Source organism: Cupressus sempervirens, chromosome 9, assembly GCF_028749045.1.
Source record: "Cupressus sempervirens isolate cs-2001-9-10 chromosome 9, ASM2874904v1, whole genome shotgun sequence".
NCBI lineage: Eukaryota > Viridiplantae > Streptophyta > Pinopsida > Cupressales > Cupressaceae > Cupressus > Cupressus sempervirens.
Window position 1 is genome coordinate 103197422 of NC_143126.1, and position 25831 is coordinate 103223252.

Consider the following 25831-nt stretch of genomic DNA (forward strand, 5'->3'; position numbering starts at 1 on the left):
GTGCATCAATTAAGCACATGGTGTCTACAACCCTAAGGCTCATCTTGAAGGTTGGAAAAGACCCATGCTTAGTTGGTGACACCTTCTAGCTATTTCTAGAAGCATTCTAGATGTTTCCTGAAAGCTCTTTACCTTCAGGCACTCATAGAAGCTTAGACATAGCGTTTGGAGAGCAATTGGAGCATTAGAGGACTCGAGCATTCTGAAGAAGGGAGGAGCTTGCTCTGTGGATTTTCTTAAGAAGAGCTATTTAGCATCAGAATTCAGGTAGATTCTTGTGATTTTACTTATGCTATTTTTGCATCATGCATTCCCTATCTTCTTCTTGTCTTCCATATGTTTTCTAAGAAGTTTCATATTTATATGCATTCTCAATGTGGGTATATTACTTTAATTGGAGAACTTTATATGCATTCTATAATGCAAATATCTTATTCTTAATTGTAGATATAATCTTTGTGAAAAACATACATGGTTATATATTCAGATCTGCATACATATACACATATATATATATATATATATAGATATATATTTACATATATATGCATATGTATACATTTATTATGGATCTATTATAAAATTTGAATATATATATATACATACATATATATATATATATATACATACATATATATGTACTGATATATATATATATAATGCATTGAATTGAGCGATTGATTAAATCACAGTGGAAATCTCCCTTTAATTTGGAAATCTCTTTTTATGACTGAACCTCACCTTTAATCCTGACCGTTGATTGAAATCGATCTCAACTGTTGATGAATTCCAGGAAAGTCTATTTAAGAGACCCTCATCTCTTCATTTTGAAAGGTTGAATGAGAATTTGCATCGAATTGTTGCTGGAATTCATACTCACATTTGCTCATATTCACATATGCAAAGATCAAGTTTGACCAAAAGTTGACCAGATTTAACCACAGTTGACTTTAATTGACTAGTTTCGAAAAGAATTTTGAAATAGTTAAACAAAATTATTTAATTAAATGGAGTACTTACTTCTAATTAATTAAACAAAGTTATTTAATTAAATGAGAAGCTATTCCTAATTAATTAAATGAAGTTATTTAATTAAATAAGAAAAGTGTCTCTAATTAATTAAAGATTACTTAATTAAATAGAAAAAGTAATTATGAGAGCATATCTGATTTTATTAAATTAAATATCTAAACAAAATCTCTCTTCAGTTCAAAAAGGGAAATTTCTAGTTCACTATTGATCAAAAATGAGTTAAATAAGTTTACTCTTTTTTCTACTCAAATTGAATCAGTTAACTCTGTATTTTACTCAAATTAAATCTGTTAACTCCCTTTAATTTGAAAATCTTCATTTATGACTGAACTTCACCTTTAATCCTGATTGTTGATTGAAATCGATCTCAACTGTTGATGAATTCCAAGAAAGTCTATTTAAGAGACCCTCATATCTTCATTTTGAAAGGTTGAATGAGAATTTGCATCGAATTGTTGCTGGAATTCATACTCACATTTTCTCATATTCACATACGTAAAGATCAAGTTGTCATGCCCAAACTACGAGGGCAAAAACACACAATATTTTTTTTTTAAATTATAATAATTAGATTTCTCGACATTTTAATATGATTTCTGCAAGAGAAGTAAAGGTTCACTTGAATACATCTTAAGTTTAAATATCTAGTGGAAGATTACATCAGCAAGATTGATATCGATCATAAGATACGATATTTTATTTGCTTACAACAATGTGAAACAATTATTTAAATGATAATGTAAATGTATTCAAAATTTAGATTAATTGAAAGATATCTAAATTTCAAAACAACTATAGATCTCTTGACAAATATTGATTTAACAATCTAACCAATATTGTAAAGCCACTTTTTAAAAAAAACAATTAACTAAAATTAAAACTGAATATATATATCTAAAATTTATTAACTTTAAACATTTCAACTATCTAATCTTACTAAATTTAAATTTCATTTACTAACAACTAACTAATTATAAAACTATAATACATTAAAACTAGTAAAAACAAACATATTAAAAGAGAACTATAGTTCCACAAGTTAGATGATGATAGAATCTATAATCTAGCATGATACATAATTTTTAGCAAAATTAAACTTATCCTTTAAATTTTAATGAGATCATCATTCAATTAACACCAAATTAAAACTATAATTGCTACTCCGCTATATTAAATATATATTTATTTAAAACTACTAACTAATTAAAACCTAAACTATATTACATTTAATATTAATTTGATACTAAACCAACTTAATGACTAATACTAAAATGAATATTATTAAATTATATATTAAAACTTGAACAATATAATTAAACAACTAGATTTAAAATACTTTCAATCAAATAAAATTAAACTAATTATACTAACAAATTAAAATTCATGTAAATTAACTAATAAAAAAATATATTAATAAATAACAAATAAATAAAAAAACTAAACTAACATAACATAAACTAACTAACCTAACACTAAATATTAACCTACTTACTAACTCCTACACCCCAACACAAACCCAAATGATGTGACCCACGTCACATCTCCCCCCCCCCATCCCTTCATGCATTTTCCTAAGTGCTTTCCATACTGCACACTCTGCCCGAGGTGATATGGAGCGCTGACCTAGGGTGGAGTGATGTGGGCGGCCCAAGAGGAAGTTTAAAGAAATAAATTTAAACTTAAATGCATTCAAAACAACATGACTCAGCATTTTCCAAGAACGCTTGACCAAAGGTGGAGATGAGGGGATAGGGTGATGTCACCCTCATACCACTTGCAAAGATATGATAAAATTTAATAACAAAGGTCTTTTCAAACTATTTTAGTAGTGCTACATCCACCAAGGAAAGAAGAAAAGCATTTAAGGGAAAAGTAATATAGGTAAGGTTTATGATATTTAATATATATGATTATATATATACATTTTTTGAATTTTCTATATAATTTTAACAAACATAACAATGTTTTCTCCTATTTTATTTATTACAAAATTTGAATGAAAATGATAATTAATAGAATATTCTCTGTTATTCAAACTCATATGATTCCTTCTCCCATACAAAAGGCAGAGAGTTTTACTGTCTTGCAACACACTTTTTTTTTTGATGAAATATTCTATGTATAGATTTCAAGCCATGTATATTTTTTTGAAAGGTTTTAAACATTGATACAATAGTTTAAGGTATATTAACACCATATTTAATATGAACTCCTATGTAACTTGAATTGCAATAAAACAACCATAGACGTTAATGCCTTTTTCGAACATAGTTATCATTTGAACATATAAGGAACGTATAAAGAACTTGAAAATTTTCTCAATCCCACTAAATCTACATCCATGATATAATTTTCGTTTCCAATATAGAAGTAAACTTGAAACTTGCCTAATTAAATCAACACCATTTCCATCTTATTTTGATGTGCATCTTTCTCAAATTTAAAATTTAAAATTAAGTCACATGACAAACAAATATACTCAACACCAATTTTATTGGCAAACCTGATTCAAAGGCTCAGCCGGAAAAGAATCAGGAAGAAAACCCGGCTTCATTGCCAATTACAACAAGGTTTAAAATATAATTACAATTGGATCTCAATCCCAAATTTCAACAATTTAATCAAATTGTCTTCATGACCCTAATCAAGGGATTTATAATGTTTTCTGCAACTCATTTCTAGAACCATGGAGGAACAAAATCTGATCAAGTGACCAAAAGCATGAACAAGAACAATTCAAAACATGCATATTTATACAAGGTTTTCACAACAAGATCTACAATAAATCAACACTAGGGAAAGGTGGATTCTTCCAACTAGGAGAAGTCGAGCACAACACCAAATCAGATGCCCAATCGGGGCTAATTATCAAAAACTTTTTTTCTTCCATTTAGAAATGCCATACTCATACGAGGTTTGTGTTGATGGGTAGGGGCCCATAACACCCTACCCTTTCTCCCTATTCTCATCCTGAGAAGAGACTCTACACTGGTTGGAGTCCAACTAAACAGACCTTTCTCAAAATTGGTCACTTCTGCCCTCTCCAAGGGTGAGCAATACCAAAACACCCATACAAGGAAACTCTCAAAATTGCAAACATAAACAAGAAAGGAAAACAACCAAAATAACATGGTTTTCAAATCTTCCCAACATACCCACAACCATACAACATTGAAACAACAACAAAGTAGCATGAGCATGAAACAATACATAAAAATTGAATAAGGGAGATGAGAATTTCCTACCATCACAAAGAGGTAATGGCAAAGAACAAGTTTGAGTAGAGTTTTAACTTCTTTCCTTCAATCTTCAAAACTCCTCTCTAAATGTAGAGATTGGGTAACAACCTCCACAAGTCTAAGAAGGGCCTCTAAATAAGCCTCAAACTCAACCACCAAAAGGGGCAATAACTATTTCCACCCACTAGCAATTCTAGAAACTCTGAACTCAACCTACACCATGGTTAAACCCTAAGTGGAGATGAGGTGAGGTAACACAAGATACCCATGGTCAATTTTCGCACAAAGGCAAAAAGAGACTTTTTGAGTGACCTCAAAAGTCAATAAAAGGGGCTTAGGGGTTGGAAAAGACCCCTAACCCATACCCATACCCTTTGGGTATAATAATATCAATTTTTAAGTCTTAGGAAAGAGGTTTAGAGCCAAATAAAATTTAGGAATAAAATAGGACCATCTAACTACTCTAACTTTGCAAATTAAACACTAATTCAGATTAAGGGATGACTAACTTCGATTAAGAACCCGAAAGCAAACTGACACCAACTAAACCAACTTGGGTCCAAAGGTTAAACAACTAACCCTAAGAGTGTCAAGCGACACTAAAAGAACATAATTAAAAAAATTAACATTCACTGAACAAAGAAGATACATAAATATATCTTACAATACAATACGTGAATTACAAACAATAAGGTTTCCAAAATTAGCACAAAGAGATCAGTTCTGTTCCTCCGTAGGGTTTCTCGGCTAAATATCTGCACACTCATTGCACACATCAGTAGTCCCATAAAATCACATGTACATAAATGTATACGTATCATAAATTCACATAAATTAAAACATACATCAATAAGGGTTTCTTCATCTTGCTAAATTCTTAATCATTTAAAATCTCTTAAACCAAAGTCTCAATCCTACATTTACTGGTTTCATCAACATACATATACATGAAACTTTAAATGACAATCATCAAATATATTTGAAAGTAACATCTCACAACATGAATAATAAAGTATGTTCTAAGCATTAGATAATCTCTCGACATCTTGAGTCGTGAATATCAAAATAATAGTAATGTATCACTATGCTACGATGGGTCGGGGCGAGCCCTCACACAAGTTTGACCAAAAGTTCACCAGATTTAACCACGGTTGACTTGAGTTGACTAGTTTCAAAAAGAATTTTAAAATAATTAAACGAAATTGTTTAATTAAATGGAGTACTTACTTCTGATTAATTAAACAAAGTTATCTAATTAAATGAGAAGCCATTACTAATTAATTAAATGAAGTTATTTAATTAAATAAGAAAAGTGTCTCTAATTAATTAAAGATTACTTAATTAAATAGAAAAAGTAATCATTAGAGCATATATCATTTTATTAAATTAAATATCTCAACAAAATCTCTCTTCAGTTCAAAAAGGGAAATTTCCTGTTCACTATTGATCGAAAATGAGTTAAATCAGTTAACTCCTTTTTCTACTCAAATTGAATCAGTTAACTCCTTATTTTACTCAAATTAAATTTGTTGACTCCCTTTAATTTGAAAATCTTTCTTTATAACTGAACTTAACCTTTAATCCTGACCGTAGATTGAAATTGATATCAACCGTTGATGATTCTAGGAAAGTTTATTTAAGAGACCCTCATCTCTTCATTTCGAAAGGTTGAATGAGAATTTGCATCGAATTCTTGCTAGAATTCATACTCACATTTGCTCATATTCACATATGCAAAGATCAAGTTTGACCAAAAGTTGACCAGATTTAACCACGGTTGACTTGAGTTGACTAATTTCGAAAAGAATTTTGAAATAATTAAACGAAATTATTTAATTAGATGGAGTACTTACTTCTAATTAATTAAACAAAGTTGTTTAATTAAATGAGAAGCCATTCTTAAGTAATTAAATGAAGTTATTTAATTAAATAAGAAAAGTGTCTCTAATTAATTAAAGATTATTTAATTAAATAGAAAATGTAATTATGAGAGCATATCTCACTTTATTAAATTAAATATCTCAACAAAATCTCTCTTCAATTTAAAAAGGGAAATTTTCAGTTCACTAATGATAAAAAATGAGTTAAATCAGTTAACTCCTTTTTCTACTCAAATTGAATCAGTTAACTCCTTATTTTACTCAAATTAAATATGTTAACTCCCTTTAATTTAAAAATCTCCCTTTATGATTGAACTTCACCTTTAATCCTGACCGCTGATTGAAATCGATCTCAACCGTTGATGAACTCCAGGAAAGTCTATTTAAGAGACCTTCATCTCTTCAACCTTTCAAAATGAAAAGATGAGGGTCTCTTAAATAGACTTTCCTGAAATTCATCAACGGTTGAGATCGATTTCAATTAGTGGTCAGGATTGAATGTGAAGTTCAGTCATAAAGGGATATTTCCAAATTAAAGGGAGTTAATAGATTTAATTTGAGTAAAATAAGGAGTTAACTTATTCAATTTGACTAGAAAAAAGAGTTAACTGATTTAACTCATTTTTTATCAATAGTGAACTGAAAATTTCCCTTTTTGAATTGAAGAGAGATTTTGTTCAGATATTTAATTTAATAAAATGAGATAAGCTCCCATAATTACATTTTCTATTTAATTAAATAATTTTTAATTAATTAGAGACACTTTTCTTATTTAATTAAATAACTTCATTTAATAAATTAGGAATGGCTTCACATTTAATTAAATAACTTTGTTTAATTAATTACAAGAAAGTACTCCATTTAATTAAATAATTTTATTCTATTATTTCAAAATTCTTTTCGAAACTAGTCAACCCAAGTCAACCGTGGTTAAATCTGGTCAACTTTTCATCAAACTTGATCTTTGCGTATGTGAATATGACCAAATGTAAGTATGAATTCCAGCAACAATTCGATGCAAATTCTCCTTCAACCTTTCAAAATGAAGAGATGAGGGTCTCTTAAATACACTTTCCTAGAATTCATCAACGGTTGAGATCGATTTCAATCACCAGTCTGGATTAAGGATGAAGTTCAATCATAAAGGAAGATTTCCAAATTAAAGGGAGTTAACAGATTTAATTTGAGTAAAATAAGGAGTTAATTGATTCAATTTGAGTAGAAAGAGGAGTTAACTGATTTAAATCATTTTTTATCAATAGTGAACTGGAAATTTCCCTTTTTGAACTGAAGAGAAATTTTGTTGATATATTTAATTTAATAAAATGAGATATGCTCTCATAATTACTTTTTCTATTTAATTAAGTAATCTTTAATTAATTAGAGACACTTTTCTTATTTAATTAAATAACTTCATTTAATAAATTAGGAATGGCTTCTCATTTAATTAAATAATTTTGTTTAATTAATTAGAAGTAAGTACTCCGTTTAATTAAATAATTTTGTTTAATTATTTAAAAATTCTTTTCGAAAGTAGTCAACTCAAGTCAACCGTAATTAAATCTGGTCAACTTTTGGTCAAGCTTGATGTTTGCGTATGTGAATATGAGCAAATGTGAGTATGAATTCCAGCAAGAATTTGATGCAAATTCTCATTCAACCTTTCAAAATGAAGAGATGAGGGTCTATTAAATAGACTTTCTTAGAATTCATCAATGGTTGAGATCGATTTCAATCAGCGGTTAGGATTAAAGGTGAAGTTCAGTCATAAAAGGAGATTTCCAAATTAAAGGGAGTTAACATATTTAATTTGAGTAAAATAAGGAGTTAACTGATTCAATTTGAGTAGAAAAAGGAGTCAACTGATTTAACTCATTTTTTATCAATAGTGAACTGGAAATTACCCTTTTTGAACTGAAGAGAGATTTTGTTGAGATATTTAATTTAATAAAATGAGATATACTCTCATAATTACTTTTTCTATTTAATTAAGTAATCTTTAATTAATTAGAGACACTTTTCTTATTTAATTAAATAACTTCATTTAATTAATTAGGAATAGCTTCTCATTTAATTAAATAATTTTGTTTAATTAATTATAAGTAAACACTCCATTTAATTAAATAATTTCGTTTAATTATTTCAAAAAAAATTTCGAAACTAGTCAACTCAAGTCAACTGTTGTTAAATCTGGTCAACTTTTGGTCAAACTTGATGATTGTGTATGTGAATACGAGCAAATGTGAGTATGAATTCCAACAACAATTCGATGCAAATTCTCATTCAACCTTTCAAAATGAAGAGATGAGGGTATCTTAAATTGACTTTCCTAAAATTCATCAACAGTTGAGATCGATTTCAATCAGCGGTCAGGATCAAAGGTGAAGTTCAGTTGTAAAGGAAGATTTCCAAATTAAAAAGAGTTAACATATTTAATTTGAGTAAAATAAGGAGTTAACTGATTCAATTTGACTAGAAAAAGGAGTTAACTGATTTAACTCATTTTTGATCAATAGTGAACTGAAAATTTCCCTTTTTGAACTGAAGAGCGATTTTTTTGAGATATTTATTTTAATAAAATGAGATATGCTCTCATAATTACTTTTTCTATTTAATTAAGTAATCTTTAATTAATTAGAGACACTTTTCTTATTTAATTAAATAACTTCATTTAATTAATTAGGAATGGCTTCTCATTTAGTTAAATAACTTTGTTTAAATAATTAGAAGTAAGTACTGCATTTAATTAAATAATTTCATTTAATTATTTCAAAATTTTTTTTGAAACTAGTCAACTCAAGTCAACCGTTGTTAAATCTGGTCAACTTTTGCTCAAACTTGATCTCTGCGTATGTGAATATGATAAAAAATGAGTATGAGTTCCAGCAACAATTCGATGCAAATTCTCATTCAACCTTTCAAAATGAAGAGATGATGGTCTCTTAAATAGACTTTCTTAGAATTCATGAACGGTTGAGATCGATTTCAATTAGTGGTCAGGATTAAAGGTGGAGTTCAGTCATAAAGAGAGATTTCCAAATTAAAAGGAGTTAACAGATTTAATTTGTGTAAAATAAAGAGTTAACTGATTCAATTTGAGTAGAAATAGGAGTTAACTGATTTAAATAATTTTTTATCAATAGTAAAATAGAAATTTTCCTTTTTGAACTGAAGAGAGATTTTGTTGAGATATTTAATTTAATAAAATGAGATATGCTCTCATAATTAATTTTTCTATTTAATTAAATAATTTTTAATTAATTAGAGACATTTTTCTTATTTAATTATATAACTTCATTTAATTAATTAGGAATGACTTCTCATTTAATTAAATAACTTTGTTTAATTAATTAGAAGTAAGTACTCCATTTAATTAAATAATTTCATTTAATTTTTTCAAAGTTCTATTCAAAACTAGTCAACTCAAGTCAACCGTGGTTAAATCTGGTCAACTTTTGGTCAAATTTGATCTTTGCGTATGTGAATATGAGAAAATGTGAGTATGAATTTCATCAACAATTCGATGCAAATTCTCATTCAACCTTTCAAAATAAAGAGATGAGGGTCTCTTAAATAGACTTTCCTGGAATTCATCAACAGTTGAGATCGATTTCAATCAATGGTCAGGATTAAAGGTGAAGTTCAGTCAGAAAGGGAGATTTCCAAATTAAAGGCAGTTAACAGATTTAATTTGAGTAAAATAAGGAGTTAACTGAGTCAATTTTATTAGAAAAAGAAATTAACTGATTTAACTCATTTTTTATCAATAGTGAACTAGAAATTTCCCTTTTTTAATTGAAGAGAGATTTTGTTGAGATATTTAATGTAATAAAATGAGATATGCTCTCATAATTACTTTTTATATTTAATTAAGTAATCTTTAATTAATTAGAGACACTTTTTTATTTAATTAAATATCTTCATTTAATTAATTTGGAATGGCTTCTCATTTAATTAAATAACTTTGTTTATTTAACTAGAAGTAAGTACTCCATTTAATTAAATAATTTCATTTAATTATTTCAAAATTCTTTTCGAAACTAGTCAACTCATGTCAACAGTGGTTAAATTTGGTCAAATTTTGGTCATACTTGATCTTTGCGTATGTGAATATGAGCAAATGTGAGTATGAATTCCAGCAACAATTCGATGCAAATTCTCATTCAACTTTTCAAAATGAAGAGATGAGGATTTTTTAAATAAACTTTCCTTGAATTTATCAACGGTTGAGATCGATTTCAATCAACGATCAGGATATAAGGTGAGGATTAGTCATTATGAGAGATTTCCAAATTAAAGGGAGTTAACAGATTTAATTTGAGTAAAATAAGGAGTTAACTGATTCAATTTGAGTAGAAAAAGGAGTTCACTGATTTAACTCATTATTGATCAATAGTGAAATGAAAATTTCCCTTTTTGAACCGAAGAGAGATTTTGTTGAGATATTTAATTTAATAAAATGAGATATGCTCTCATAATTACTTTTTCTATTTAATTAAATAAACTTTAATTAATTAGAGACACTTTTCTTATTTAATTAAATAACTTCATTTAATTAGTTAGGAATGGCTTCTCATTTAATTAAATAACTTTGTTTAATTAATTAGAAGTAAGTACTCCATTTAATTAAAAAAATTTGTGTAATTATTTCAAAATTCTTTTTGAAACTAGTCAACTCAAGTCAACCGTGGTTAAATCTGGTCAACTTTTGGTCAAACTTGATATTTGCGTATGTGAATATGACCAAATGTGAGTATGAATTCCAGCAACAATTCGATGCAAATTCTCATTCAACCTTTCAAAATGAAGAGATAAGGGTCTCTTAAATAGACTTTCCTAGAATTCATCAACAGTTGAGATCGATTTCAAATTTTCAAATTAAAGGGAGTTAATAGATTTAATTTGAGTAAAATAAGGAGTTAACTGTTTCAATTTGAGTAGAAAAAGGAGTTAACTGATTTAACTCATTTTTTATCAATAGTGAACAAGAAATTTCTCTTTTTGATCTGAAGAGAGATTTTGTTGAGATATTTAATTTAATAAAATGAGATATGCTCTCAAAATTACTTTTTCAATTTAATTAAGTAATCTTTAATTAATTAGAGACACTTTTCTTATTTAATTAAATAACTTCATTTAATTAATTAGGAATGGCTTTTCATTTAATTAAATAACTTTGATTAATTAATTAGAAGTAAGTACTCTATTTAATTAAATAATTTCGTTTAATTATTTCAAATTTTTTTTCAAAATTAGTCAACTCAAGTCAACTGTGGTTAGATATGGTCAACTTTTGGTCAAATTTCTTCTTTGCGTATGTGAATATGAGAAAATGTGAGTATGAATTCCAAGAACAATTTGATGCAAATTCTCATTCAAGTTTTCAAAATAAAGAGATGAGGGTCTCTTAAATAGACTTTTTTGGAATTCATCAACGGTTGAGATCGATTTTAATCAACGGTCAGGATTAAATGTGAACATCAGTTATAAATGGAGATTTTCAAATTAAAGGGAGTTAACAAATTTAATTTGAGTAAAATAAGGAGTTAAATAATTCAATTTGAGTAGAAAAAGAATTCCAGGAAAGTCTATTTAAGAGACCCTCATGCTGCAATTCATACTCACATTTGCTCATAAACACATACACGAAGATCAAGTTTGACCAAAATTTGACCAGATTTAACCACAAATGACTTGAGTTCACTAATTTTTTAAAAAAAATTGAAATAATTAAATGAAATTATTTAATTAAATGAAGTACTTACTTGTAATTAATTAAACAAATTTATTTAATTAAATGAGAAGGCATTCCTAATTAATTAAATGAAGTTATTTAATTAAATAAAAAAAGTGTCTCTAACTAATTAAAGATTATTTAATTAAATAGAAAAAGTAATTACGAGAGCATATCTCATTTTATTAAATTAAATATCTCAACCAAATCTCTCTTCAGTCCAAAAAGGAAAATTTACAGTTCACTATTGATCAAAAATGAGTTAAATCAGTTAACTTCTTTTTCTACTCAAATTGAATCAGTTAACTCCTTATTTTACTCAAGAGATGAAGAGACCATCATAAAGGGAGTTACTTGAAGAGAAGAAGAGACCATTAATTAAGTAATAAAAAATTAGTTAAATTAGTTAACTCTTTTTTCTACTCAAATTGAATCAGTTAACTCCTTATTTTACCCATATTAAATCTGTTAACTCTCTTTAATTTGAAAATCTCCTTTTATGACTGAACTTCAACTTTAATCCTGACCGTTGATTGAAATCAATCTCAACCGTTGATGAATTCCAAGAAGGTCTATTTAAGAGACCCTCATCTCTTCATTTTCAAAGGTTGAATGAGAATTTGCATCGAATTGTTGTTGGAATTCATACTCACATTTTTTCATATTCACATACGCAAATATCAAGTTTGACCAAAAGTTGACTAGATTTAACCACGATTGACTTGAGTTGACTAGTTTCAAAAAGAATTTTTAAATAATTAAACGAAATTATTTAATTAAATGGAGTACTTACTTCTAATTAATTAAACAAAGTTATTTAGTTAAATTAGAAGTCATTCTTAATTAATTAAATGAAGTTATTTGATTAAATAAGAAAAGTGTCTATAATTAATTAATGTTTATTTAATTAAATAGAAAAAGTAATTATGAGAGCATATCTCATTTTATTAAATTAAATATCTCAACAAAATCTCTCTTCGGTTCAAAAAGGGAAATTTCCATTTCACTATTGATAAAAAATGAGTTAAATCAGTGAACTCCTTTTTCTACTCAAATTGAATCAGTTAACTCCTTATTTTACTCAAATTAAATCTGTTAACTCCCTTTAATTTGGAAATCTCCCATAATGACTAATCCTCAACTTATATCCTAATCGTTGATTGAAATCGATTTCAACCATTGATAAATTCTAGGAAAGTCTATTTAAAAAATCCTCATCTATTCATTTTGAAAAGTTGAATGAGAATTTGCATCGAATTGTTGCTGGAATTCATACTCACATTTGCTCATATTCACATACGCAAAGATCAAGTATGACCAAAACTTGATCAGATTTAACCATGGTTGACTTGAGTTGACTAGTTTTGAAAAGAATTTTAAAATAATTAAATGTAATTATTTAATTAAATGGAGTACTTACTTCTAATTAATTAAACAAACTTATTTAATTAGATGAAAAGCCATTCCTAATTAATTAAATAAAGTTATTTAATTAAATAAGAAAAGTGTCTCTAATTAATTAAATATTAGTTAATTAAATAGAAGAAATAATTATGAGAGCATATCTCATTTTATTAAATTAAATATCTCAAAAAAATCTCTCTTCAATTCAAAAAGGGAAATTTCCAGTTCATTATTGATTAAAAATGAGTTAAATCAATTAACTCCTTTTTCCACTCAAACTGAATCAATTAACTCCTTATTTAACTCAAATTAAATCTGTTAACTCTCTTTAATTTGAAAATCTCCTTTTATGACTGAACTTCACCTTTAATCCTAACCGTTGATTGAAATCGATCTCAACCGTTGATGAATTCCAAGAAAGTCTATTTAAGAGACCCTCATCTCTTCATTTTCAAAGGTTGAATGAGAATTTGCATCGAATTGCTATTGGAATTCATACTCAAATTTCTTCATATTCACATACGCAAAGATCAAGTTTGACCAGATTTAACCACGGTCGACTTGAGTTGACTAGTTTTAAAAAAACAATTTAAATAATTAAATAAAATTATTTAATTAAATGGAGTACTTACTTCTAATTAATTAAAAAAAGTTATTTAATTAAATAAGAAGTCATTTTTAATTAATTAAATTAAGTTATTTAATTAAATAAGAAAAGTGTCTCTAATTAATAAAAGATTATCTAATTAAATAGAAAAAGTAATTATGAGAGCATATCTCATTTTATTAAATTAAATATCTCAACAAAATCTCTCTTCAGTTCGAAAAGGGAAATTTCTAGTTCACTATTGATCAAAAATGAGTTAAATGAGTTAACTCCTTTTTCTACTCAAATTGAATCAATTAACTCCTTATTTTACTCAAATTAAATCTATTAACTCCCTTTAATTTGGAAATCTCCCTTTATGACTGAACTTCACCTTTAATCCTGATCGCTGATTGAAATCGATATCAACCGTTGATCAATTCAAGGATAGTCTATTTAAGAGACCCTCATCTCTTCATTTTGAAAGGTTGAATGAGAATTTGCATCGAATTGTTGCTGGAATTCATAATCACATTTGCTCATATTCACATATGCAAAGATCAAGTTTGACCAAAAGTTGACCAGATTTAACCAAGGTTGACTTGAGTTGACTTGTTTTGAATTTTTTTTTGAAATAATTAAATGAAATTATTTAATTAAATAGAGTACTTACTTCTAATTAATTAAACAAAGTTATTTAATTAATTGAGAAGCCATTCCTAATTAATTAAATGAAGTTATTTAATTAAATAAGACAAGTATTTCTAATTAATTAAAGATTACTTAGTTAAATAGAAAAAGTAATTATGAGAGCATATCTCATTTTATTAAATTAAATATCTCAACAAAATCTCTCTTCAGTTCAAAAAGAAAAATTTTCAGTTCACTATTGATCAAAAATGAGTTAAACCAGTTAACTCCTATTTTTACTAAAATTGAATCGGTTAACTCTTTATTTTACTCAAATTAAATCTGTTAAATCCCTTCAATTTGGAAATCTCCCTTTATGACTGAACTTCACATTTAATCCTGACTGCTAATTGAAATTGATCTCAACCGTTGATGAATTTTAGGAAAGTCTATTTAAGAGACCCTCATCTTTTCATTTTGAAAGGTTGAATGAGAATTTGCATCAAATTGATGTTGGAATTCATACTCACATTTGCTCATATTCACATACGCAAAGATCAAGTTTGACCAAAAGTTGACTAGATTTAACCAAGGTTGAATTGAGTTGATTAGTTTCGAAAAGAATTTTGAAATAATTAAACAAAATTACTTAATTAAATGGAGTACTTACTTCTAATTAATTAAACAAAGTTATTTAATTAAATGAGAAGCCATTCCTTATTAATTAAATGAAGTTATTTAATTAAATAAGAAAAGTGTCTCTAAGTAATTAAAGATTATTTAATTAAATAGAAAAAGTAATTACGAGAGCATATCTCATTTTATTAAATTAAATATCTCAACAAAATCTCTCTTCAGTTCAAAAAGGGTAATTTCCAGTTCACTATTGATCAAAAATGAGTTAAATCAGATAACTCCTTTTTCTACTCAAATTGAATTAGTTAACTCCTTATTTTACTCAAATTAAATCTGTTAACTCCCTTTAATTTGGAAATCTCCCTTTATGACTGAACTTCACCATTAATTCTAAAAGTTGATTGAAATCGATCTCAATCGTTGATGAATTCTATGAAATTCTATTTAAGAGACCCTTATCTCTTCATTTTGAAAGGTTGAATGAGAATTTGCATCGAATTGTTACTGGAATTGATACTCACATTTGCTCATATTCACATACGCAAAGATCAAGTTTGACCAAAAGCTGACCAGATTTAACCATGGTTGACTTGAGTTGACTAGTTTCGAAATTTTTTTTGAAAAAATTAAATGAAATTATTTAATTAAATCGAGTACTTACTTCTAATTAAATTAACAAAGTTATTTAATTAAATGAGAAACCATTCCTAATTAATTAAATGAAATTATTTAATTAAATAAGAAAAGTGTCTATAATTAATTAAAGATTATTTAATTAAATAGAAAAAGTAAGTACGAGAGCATATCTTATTTTATTAAATTAAATATCTCAAAAAAATCTCTCTTTAGTTCAAAAAAAGAAATTGCCAATTCACTATTGATCAAAAATGAGTTAAATCAGTTAACTCCCTTTTTAATTCAAATTAAATCTGTTAACTCTCTTTAATTTGAAAATCTCCCTTTATGACTGAACTTCACCTTTTATCCGGACCATTGATTGAAATTGATCTCAACCGTTGATAAATTCTAGGAATGTCTATTTAAGAGACCCTCATCTATTCATTTTGAAAGCTTGAATGATAATTTGCATCGATTTGTTGCTGGAATTTATACTCACATTTGCTCATATTCACATACGCAAAGATCAAGTTTGACAAAAAGTTGACCAGATTAAACCACGGTTGACTTGAGTTGACTAGTTTCGAATAGAATTGTGAAATAATTAAACAAAATTATTTAATTAAATGGAGTACTTACTTCTAATTAATTAAACAAAGTTATTTAATTAAATAAGAAGCCATTCCTAATTAATTAAATGAAGTTATTTAATTAAATAAGAAAAGTGTGTCTAATTAATTAAAGATTATTTAATTAAATACAAAAAGTAATTACGAGAGCATATCTCGTTTTATTAAATTAAATATCTCAACAAAATCTCTCTTTAGTTCAAAAAGGGAAAATTTCAGTTCACTATTGATCAAAAATGAGTTAAATCAATTAACTTCTTTTTCTACTCAAATTAAATCAATTAACTCCTTATTTTACTCAAATTAAATTTATTAACTCCCTTTAATTTGGAAATCTCCCTTTATGACTGAACTTCACCTTTAATCCTTACTGTTGATTGAAATCAATCTCAACTGTTGATGAATTTTCAGAAGGTCTATTTAAGAGACCCTCATCTCTTCATTTTGAAAGGTTGAATGAGAATTTGCATTGAATTGTTCTTGGAATTCATACTCACATTTGCTCATACTCACAGTTGACTTGAGTTGACTATTTTTCAAAAAAAATTTGAAATAATTAAATAAAATTATTTAATTAAATGGAGTACTTACTTCTAATTAATTAAACAAAGTTATTTAATTAAATGAGAAGCCATTCCTAATTAAATAAATGAAGTTATTTAATTAAATAAAAAGAGTGTCTCTAATTAATTAAAGATTATTTAATTAAATAGAAGAAGTAATTACGAGAACATATCTCATTTTATTAAATTAAATATTTCAACAAAATCTCTCTTCAGTTCAAAAAGGGAAATTTTCAGTTCACTATTGGTAAAAAATGAGTTAAATCTGTTAACTCCTTTTTTTACTCAAATTGAATCAGTTAACTCTTTATTTTACTCAAATTAAATCTGTTAACTCCCTTTAATTTGGAAATCTCCCTTTATGACTGAACTTCACCTTTAATCCTGACCGTTCATTGAAATTGATCTCAACCGTTGATGAATTTCAAGAAATTCTATTTAAGAGACCCTCATCAGTTCATTTTGAAAGGTTGAATGAGAATTCACATCGAATTGTTGCTGGAATTCATACTCACATTTGCTCATATTCACATACGCAAAGATCAAGTTTGACCAAAAGTTGACCAGATTTAACCACAGTTGACTTGAGTTGATTAGTTTCGAAAAGAATTTGGAAATAATTAAACGAAATTATTTAATTAAATAGAGTACTTACTTCTAATTAATTAAGCAATGTTATTTAATTAAATGAGAAGCCATTCCTAATTAATTAAATGAGGTTATTTAATTAAATAAGAAAATTGTCTCTAATTAATTAAAGATTATTTAATTAAATAAAAAAATTAATTACAAGAGCATATCTCATTTTATTAAATTAAATATCGCAACAAAATCTCTCTTCAGTTCAAAAACGAAAATCTTCAGTTCAAATTCCTGACCGTTGATTGAAATCGATCTCAACCGTTGATGAAATCCAAGAAAGTCTATTTTAGAGACCCTCATCTCTTCATTTTGAAATGTTGAATGAGAATTTGCATCGAATTGTTTCTGGAATTCATACTCACATTTGCTCATATTCACATACCCAAAGATCAAGTTTGACCAAAAGTTGACCAGATTTAACCATGGTTGACTTGAGATGACTAGTTTCGACAAGAATTTTGAAATAATTAAATGAAATTATTTATTTGAATGAAGTATTTACTTCTAATTAATTAAAAAAAGTTATTTAATTAAATGGGAAGCCATTCCTAATTAATTAAATGAAGTTATTTAATTAAATAAGTGTAATGCCCCACCAAGGGACCCAAAAGAATTAACCTAAATTCTTACTAAGTTTGCCAAACAATTTTTTTTTTTAAACATGAAAGTGAAACCATTCATAACATCTGCGGAAGCAATAGTAACATCCAACTGAAAGTAAACATAACATTACAAATTACATTCTTTTAAGATTCCTTAACGTTGAATCACATCTAGTCATAACTATTCATCTAACATCACATCCTTATGAAATAACCATGATACATCCAATGTTCTTAAACAATATACAAGTGTTCTTTTTGTAAATACATTTTAGTTTAGCTAAATCATCCACTGTATATGTTACAAAGTATGAAAAGCTTGAAAGAATAAACATTCATGTAAATAAACTACCTCATCATCCAATATTAATCCATGATGCAATATGATAATGAAACCATAAACAACACTTGATATATCATCACAAAAGATATAAACATCCATCATAAAAGATAACCATATACCACAAACATAAATAACTAAGTGCACGATTCTTCCCAATCGTTAATAGCATTATTAGACCATCGTGGATCCTAGCCATCTCTTTGTGCGTAACATTCCAAAGAACCAAAGAGATCATCGGTATTATCATAGTAGGAATGTCACTCTTAAAACATCTTACTAACTTGCAAAGTAAAGTATAGGATACCATCATCTAACATATGCAAATCATCAATATAAAAAACATACCAATAAATACATCCATCATAAGGTATATCGTCTATCATAATGCTCCAAGAACATAGTGAAGGTAAATACCAACCAAGAATGCTCCAGCCACGGTGTCTCTGACGGATCTCAAATGGTAAGAGTGAAAAATACACTACCACCCGACCGCGTGGAACCTAAGTGGTCTACTCCCACCGTGCTGAGGAGATAATCTCAAGTTCCAAATAGGCTATCAAAATTACATAGCATAAGAATACTCTCTAAGTCCAGGAATCCTAAAAGTATACTAACTCAAAGGTTCCAATCACAAAATCGCCATCTAATCCCAAAGGAACAACAATAAGTACACCACCAAAGGTACAAAAAATCTGTAGAGGAGACTCAGGCTACATACTAGGGAGTGTCATCAGATGGCTGCTTGAGTTACCCTGGACTGGTCTCTCATTAGACTTCGAACTCTCAAGCGTTGAGTTACCCTAGACTGGTTACCCTGAACCCCGGACCCTCAACGTGGCACATGTGGAAACCAAAAAGCCCTCTCAAGAAGACAAGACACTTCTCCCATCCTTAGTCTATACAAGCACTCAAGGCATGGGTAGTCCATATATGTCTAACTTATCTTTTTAGTGTGTTTCCCCCCCATAAATTTTAATTACTAGATTATCACTTATTACATAACTTGCATTAGGTTACCCTGGTACTGACCACTTTTGGCCCCGGACCCCTATACAAGCCACTCCCATAGTCATGTACCTAGACAACCTCTCTTAAGCACATAAATTCACAGTTGTGTCCCATACCACAACACTCATAAAGATCAAACTCAGTTCCTTAACAGGCAACCTAATAATAAGATGGTTCTCCCATCCAATAACACATAAAGCTCCTTAAAATAAATCTCATAAATATAATCTCCAATATGAATCACAATATCCATTGGTTCTTAACAAGAAACCAAGAATATCTCAAAATAATATTGATCATATAACATCATCAAGAAATAAATCAACACTTCAGTCCCATCATGGCGACTGGAAAGCAATCTAAGGATAACTGATCGATGACTCAAAAATGGTTAATTCAAGTGTCTCAGATACAAATAACTCAGCTTCACTCAAGAAGACTGATAAGCAATAACAATTAGTAATACAATCATCTCATAGAGCATACCATCAAATAGCCATGGTTGGGTTTATAAAGATTAGAATACGACATTATCATGACATCACAATCATAACCCCTGAGCCTCTGGTAGATGTCCTATAACTAGTCAACACTAGTCAACCCAAAACCCAAAACAAGAAGCATATAGAATACACAATGCAAACACATGTTTTGGTTTATTAAAATCACATACTTGATTAATGTGTAGATGTTTTCAATTTTTGTTTAAGGTATACTTCAACTGTCTTAAGTTTCATCATTTGACCTACAGGTCAACCCATTTGTTCCCTAATAGCATTATCCTTACATTCTTAAGAATTACATTTTAAGAATAACTTAAGAATAAATACTTTACTCATTAAATTGATCATCATTGACTCTTAATTAACTTGTTCTTTTTATTTAACTATGATCCATAGTCTAATTGATTAACTCTTCTCTAATGTTACTACAACTTTTCGAGATAATCAAAGGATCATTATTCTTTTATAAAAGAAACAATTTTCAATTTTTGAATAAGAAGATTATAACTTAATTAAAATAAATAATTTAATCAATCAATTAACATAGGTACAAAATCCATGACTCTTTAACATTCTAATAGTTCTCAATTAAATATTACTAAGTCTCACTATTAAAATATCTAAGGTCATTATTCAAATCATCAGAACAAGACCTATCAACTTTGATATCAATATTTTTACAATCTCATTGAAAGAATTATATCAATTAAATTTCTATTACATAACTTAATTATTAATTAAATCTAATTACCTCTCATTAATTGATTTAATTAATAATTGCATAACCATAGCAACATTCCAATTAATATCAGTTGACTAATAACTAACTAGAATTCTGTAACATAAAAGTCAACTATAGTTCAATACTCAATGATCATGTTACTAATTCAATAATAATAACTTGTTAATAAATAACAAGCTATATTGAAACTCTTAATAATAATTTTGTAATATCCAAATTCGTCATACTTTCAATGAATACTAATATTCTCTTGATAGAATAATTAAAACTCTATTATCAATTAAATCTAATTAATTTTATAATTAAATTAACTAGTAGCTATGTCAACAAGTACATGATTATCAGCTGATAATAGTTTCATTCATTAAAAGTCAACTATGTATCATTTCATCAATGTTCAAATTATTACTTTACTAATAAAAAATTATAATAAATCTCCAATATTAATATCTCAACTAAATACCTCCTATGTTGGTTGATAAATAGATTAATTATACTTCTTCTACTATTAACTAATCTTAATTAAATTAGATTAGTTAATAAATCATATAAAACTAATGCATAAAAATAAGATTCTACTAAGAGAAGATTGCAATAATATCTTAATTCATTCCATGCTTTGATATATTATTTTTGTGAAGTTTAAACATAAAGAACTCTTGGTTATGGAAAATGAAAAAATATTTGTCTTTGAATAAAATAGTCTTAGTACAACGGCCATATCTCCCTAATGAATAGTTAGATCGGGTTGAAATTGAAATATGTTAAAGAGAGCCAAGTTGGGCCAATTTTGACTAGAGCGATCGAATAAATTCAATCACAATAAAAAGTTATGAATAACTGAGTTCGGGTCTATTCAAGGGGCAGCGACATGACAATTTGTGATGAATTAAGAATTTCTCCTAAAAGGTAATTGTTCTCTAAATTTACCCATTCATCCATCTAATAGGTTTGTCCATACACATCTAATAATATAATTTGATAGAAAGATTACATCTAACCATTCAAATTTTCAACTTAGAATTTCTATTTTAATTTCAAATCTTGTCTATCTAATTTCACAATATAAATTCGAACCCAAACTCGATTCAGATCTAATTTCTCTTTAATTGGATCTAGGGTTTTCTAATGAGTTCTCTATTGTTTTCTTTTGCAACCAAATAAATACATATCTAGATTCCAATTCATATCATAGATTTAATCACAGAGAGTATTCAGATACATATAACAAATATGATGAAGACAGAAAGAGAAATAGTGCAAATAGAATATGAGAATATCACGAGTGCACCTGGACACTGATGCTAATTTTTCATGCCTAAGAAGTCCACAAAAAATTACTTCCTTCTCCAACATTCGCAATTCCTCTATGATCCAAGCCAACCGAAATTCTCACATGACAAGAAGTGCTTGAAGAAGCATAAGAACATGTAGAAACATATGAGCATGAGCATGTAGAAGCATATGAGCTTCTCAAATGCATATAAGCTTTGAAGCTTGAAGCTTCCATTTTAGCTTGAAGCTTTGTAGCTTCCATTAAGTTTGTAGCTTGTAGCTTCCATTAAGCTTCCATTTAAGCTTGTCCAAACACACTAGGAGAGCCTCTATTTAAAGGCCTCTAAGATGCATCTAGAAAGTGTTTAGAAACAACTAGAAGATAAGCATACCAACCAAGCATGAGTCTTCTCCAACATTCTAGATGAGTCATAAGGTTGTAGACACCATGTGCTCAAATAAAATGCTAACTCCTAAGTGTAGAAAACTTGTGCATTCTTAGAGTACAAACCCATGTGTTGTCTACATGACAACTCTCGAGAATTTGCCAAATCCTATGTGAGAAAATATTAATATAATATTTAATTTACTTTTTTCTATTTAATTTATTTATTTATTAAATCTCATGCATTAACTTTAATAACTCCACTTTTCAATCTTAATATATTTATATTTTAATCACATGAAATCTAGAATCTTTTAATAATTTTAAATATATTTTTCACTTTTAAATTTTATTTTCAAAACTTAATTGCTAAAATATTTATTAGCTTAATAATAATAATATTTAGTCATTTATTAAAAAATGAACTCCAAATATATTATTATTAAAATAAATATTGTCATATTTCAAACTTAAACTTATAACTTTTATCTTCAAGTTTAATTATTTTATTTAATTAATTTTTCAATTAATTAAATAAAATAAATATTAAAATATCATATTAATTTTTCATTTAATTAAATCATTAATTAAATCTTTTAATTAGGCTTAATTAATAGAAAATACATCAAAAACTCATAGAATAAAATATAAAAAATCCATCATAGCAAAAATACATACAAAATCAAACCAAGGATTAATATCATGAATTACGTCATCTGATGCATTTAGAGGGTACTCAACTCAGATACTTGTCCTAATTTTTCAATTAGGGCAAATGGCTTAAAGGGTAGGGATTTGGACTTGAGAATTTATCTCCCCTCTCTTATCATTGAGATAATGTGATAGAGTACGCTCATCTTGGCAATTCAGGGAAGTCGATACCCGGTACTTGCAACCTACATAAAAACCATGCATGTAAAAGCACAAAATATACTAAACTAAATAGGCAATGGAAGGAAGTGGTGCATCATGTAGATCCTGACTAGCAAGTGATTATGACTCCCTTCCTTAACCACATCAAACACGCTATACATAATAGAAAACACGCACACCATACACATGCAAGTATGGGGTAAGTAACCATAAGAAAATACATAAAATAAACTATCTATCTAAACATCATCAATAACCGCAAACACTGAAAATAATCATCATGCATACATGAAATGTAAAACCTAAGTGAACTCATCACATAATAAATTGAATTCATAGCACAATATCTAATAGTCTCAAAACAATGTTGCTATCCATCAACATGAAACTAGCCCCAAAAGAGCTTGACAATGATAACAAAAATGCAACCTAGGGGAAGGCGCTACAATAAGAAAAGTGTCTCTAATTAATTAAAGATTATTTAATTAAATAGAAAAAGTAATTATGAGAGCATATTTCATTTTCTTAAAATGAATATCTCAACAAAATCTCTCTTCAGTTCAAAAACAAAAATTTTCAGTTCACTATTGATCAAAAATGAGTTAAATACGTTAACTCCTTTTTTTACTCAAATTGAATCAGTTAACTCCTTATTTTACTCAAATTAAATCTGTTAACTCTCTTTAATTTGGAAATCTCTCTTTATGACTGAACTTCACCTTAAATCCAGACCGTTGATTGAAATCGATCTCAATTGTTGATGAATTCCAGGACAGTCTATTTAAGAGACCCTCCGCTCTTCATTTTGAAAGGTTGAATGAGAATTTGTATCAAATTGTTGCTGGAATTCATACTCATATTTGCTCATATTCACATACGCAAAGATCAAGTTTGACCAAAAGTTGACCAGATTTAACTACGGTTGACTTGAGTTGACTAGTTTTGAAAAGAATTTTGAAATAATTAAACGAAATTATTCAATTAAATGGAGTACTTACTTCTAATTAATTAAACAAAGTTATTTAATTAAATGAGAAGCCATTTCTAATTAATTTAATGAAGTTATTTAATTAAATAAGAAAAGTGTCTCTAATTAATTAAAGATTATTTAATTAAATAGAAAAAGTAATGATGAGAGCATATCTCATTTTATTAAATTAAATATCTCCACAAAATCTCTCTTCAGTTACAAAAGAGAAATTTCCAGTCCACTATTGATCAAAAATGAGTTAAATCAGTTAACTCCTTTTTCTCCTCAAATTGAATAAGTTAACTCCTTATTTTACTCAAATTAAATCTGTTAACTCTTTTTAATTTGAAAATCTCCCTTTATGACTGAACTTCACCTTTAATACTGACCGTTGATTGAAATCGATCTCAACTGTTGATGAATTCCAGGAAAGTCTTTTTAAGAGATCGTCATCTCTTTGTTTTGAAAGGTTAAATAAGAATTTGCATCGAATTGTTGCTGGAATTCATACTCACATTTGCTCATATTCACATACACAAAGATCAAGTTTGACCAAAAGTTGACCAGATTTAACCACGGTTGACTTGAGTTAACTAGTTTCAAATTTTTTTTAAAAATAATTAAATGAAATTATTTAATTAAATGGAGTACTTACTTGTAATTAATTAAACAAAGTTATTTAATTAAATGAGAAGCCATTCCTAATTAATAAAATAAAGTTATTTAATTAAATTAAAAAAGTGTCTCTAATTAATTAAACATTATTTAATTAAATAGAAAAAGTAATTATGAGAGCATATCTCATTTTATTAAATTAAATATCTCAACAAAATCGCTCTTCAGTTCAAAAAGGGAAATTTCTGATTCACTATTGATAAAAAATGAGATAAATTAGTTAACTCCTTTTTCTACTCAAATTGAATTAGTTAACTCCTTATTTTACACAAATTAAATCTGTTAACTCTCTTTAATTTGGAAATCTCTCTTTATGACTGAACTTCACCTTTAATCCTGACCGTTGATTGAAATTGATCTCAACCATTGAAGAGTTCCAGAAAAGTCTATTTAGGAGACCCTCATCTCTTCGTTTTGAAATGTTGAACGAGAATTTGCATCGAATTGTTGCTGAAATTCATACTCACATTTTTTCATATTCATATATGTAAAAATCATGTTTGACCAAAAGTTGACCAGATTTAACCACGGTTGACTTGAGTTGACTAGTTTTGAAAAGAATTTTGAAATAATTAAATGAAATTATTTAATTAAATGAAGTACTTACTTCTAATTAATTAAACAAAGATATTTAATTAAATGAGAAGCCATTCCTAATTGATTAAATAAAATTATTTAATTAAATAAGAAAAGTGTCTCTAATTAATTAAAGATTATTTAATTAAATAGAAAAAGTAATTATGAGAGCATATCTCATTTTATTAAATTAAATATCTCAACAAAATCTCTCTTCAGTTCAAAAAGAGAAATTTCTAGTTCACTATTGATAAAAAATGAGTTAAATCAGTTAACTCATTTTTCT